General features: G+C 46.0%; 1 pseudogene; it reads right to left on the bottom strand.

The window, feature by feature from the left end:
* Positions 1-274: 274 nt before the first annotated feature.
* LOC126957145 (syncytin-1-like) lies at positions 275-1,900 on the bottom strand (annotated as a pseudogene).
* Positions 1,901-2,144: the final 244 nt, after the last annotated feature.

Raw genomic sequence — 2,144 nt, 5'->3', positions numbered from 1 at the left:
CTGATCATTGTCTCTCCCGCTGTGCTCTCAGGCAATGGATGGTCTTTACCTCCTGTTTTTGCCTAATTAGCATTTTAGTGAGCTCTCTTTACTATCTGATTGGTCCGGTGTGAGCTAAGTTGCAAGCCCCATGTTTAAAGGTGGAAGCAGTCACCTTCTCAGCTAGGCTTAGGGATTCGTAGTTGGCCTAGGGAATCCAGCTAGTCCTGTCTCTCATTCCCCACTCTCAACAGAAAAACCCAAGTGCTGTTGGGGAGGTTGGCTGATGACCGCTCTAACTGCTTCCTGCTGAATTGGGGCGTAGTAGGGGTTGTGCAGCTGAGATTTCCTTGGGAGGGGTGCCTTCGATGTCATTAACATCGGAGCATGGGCTAGCAGGCCAGTCTAGGGGTCCACGGTAGATCTTGGTCATGGACTCCATCTGGGGCGCCATTTGAAGAACCATTTGTAGTTTTACAGCTTTGATTCTGGAGGAGACAAACTTAACAAGGAGTTAAAGATACAGGATCCAAAGAGGAGTAGCAATATTATAGCTGCTAGAGGTCCTAAGAAGGGGAGAATCCAGGGCATCCATTGGCTGAGGAGGCTCCAGGGTCCAGTGTTTTGAAACTCCTCTGCTCTGTGTTGTATTCAATCTAGAATTTCTTTAACTTTCTCAGCGATGAATCTGGATTGATTAACATAATAACAGCCTTCTTCCCCTAAAAATAAATAGGTTCCCCCTATTTTGGTGATTAGCAAGTCTAAAGCTCTTCAATTTTGAAGAACTACTGCTGCTAAGGAGCTAAGTTGATCTTGCAAGGTGACTAGGGAGTTGGTGACCCATTCCATGTCACCATTTAGTTCTTGAGACAGTTTGTGGTAGAACTGAGTAGAGGCTGTGATACTGCCAATGCCAGTACCTAGTCTGCCTAGCACTCCTGCTCTGATAACAAAAGGAAGAATGGGTACTCTTTTGTTGTGGGGGTTAGGTACGACATAATTGTATAAATCTTGTTCAGTGTAGATGGTCATAGGGGGCACTAAGAATGAGAGGAAGCACATAGAGTCTGAAGAGCCATTCACACAATGATAGGCTGAGGTACCACAGACAAAAAATATTCCTGCGGGTAGGCAGACTGTTCGTGTGGGAGGGGTTACCCACCTGATGCACTGGGAGTTGATTGTGTCTATAGTATTGCTAAATTTTACACAGGTGAGGTTTGAGGTACGGGTTACTTTCAGATTGGAAACGAGGTCCTACTAAAATGGAAGTGGTATTTATTTCTGTGCTGAAGTTGTTCCATTGTTTGGGTACAGGGATTGAAATGTATGGTCTGAAGTGCAGGGGGAGGCACATCCAACAGTTAGTAGGGTTTTGGGCCGAGACCTAATGGAGCCCAGTGAGGGTGGTATTAAATAGGCTTACCAGGCGAGAATGGGTATGGAGGGTTTCATGTAGTTCTGAGAGATCTAGTCCTTTGTACGGGGTAGGGGTGCTATGTACCCAGGTCAGTTGGGAGATTGCTTCCTTTAAGTATTTTTGTCTTGCCTGATCTTGAACTCCACCCCCATCAGACATACCGGTATGGGTGAAGTAAGTCCAACAGATAGTGGTTCCCAGTCCTCCAGGACAACTAGGATTAATCATTTTCCCTGTCCAATAATGAGTATTTGCATGCATGCAAAGAGTGGCAGAGTTATAGCAGTTGCAGGGCATATGGGTGTGGGCAGTGAAGGTGGGGGTTCCCTTAGATACACTCCTATATGATGGGGCATCATTATTTCCAGGAAGCCACATTCTCCATAGAAACTCTTGGTAAGTGGAGCTACTGGTCGTACAGCGGCATGGAGGGGGTGCAGTAAGAGTGAAAGGAGGTAACAGAACAGTAAAGGGAAAAATATGATAAGGGAGGGCCATGGGGATTTCTGATTTTAGTTACTTTCCTCAAGTTGTCTGACAGCCACAAGTCTCCTTTAGCAGTGAGTATGCCATTCACATCATGAGATGTCCACACAGTAAGATCTCTTCCCTGTATTGTTTTAACTGCTTCAGATACTAAGACTGCTACTGCCGCCACTACCCATAAACAATGAGGCCAACCCTTTGCCTCTCCATCAGTTTCCTTACTCAGGTATGCCACGGGTTGCAAGCTCATCCTATG

This window comes from Macaca thibetana, chromosome 6 (assembly GCF_024542745.1).
Source record: "Macaca thibetana thibetana isolate TM-01 chromosome 6, ASM2454274v1, whole genome shotgun sequence".
Classification (NCBI taxonomy): domain Eukaryota; kingdom Metazoa; phylum Chordata; class Mammalia; order Primates; family Cercopithecidae; genus Macaca; species Macaca thibetana.
The sequence above is the reverse complement of the archived record's forward strand: the minus strand, read 5'-3'. Positions and strand labels throughout refer to the sequence as shown.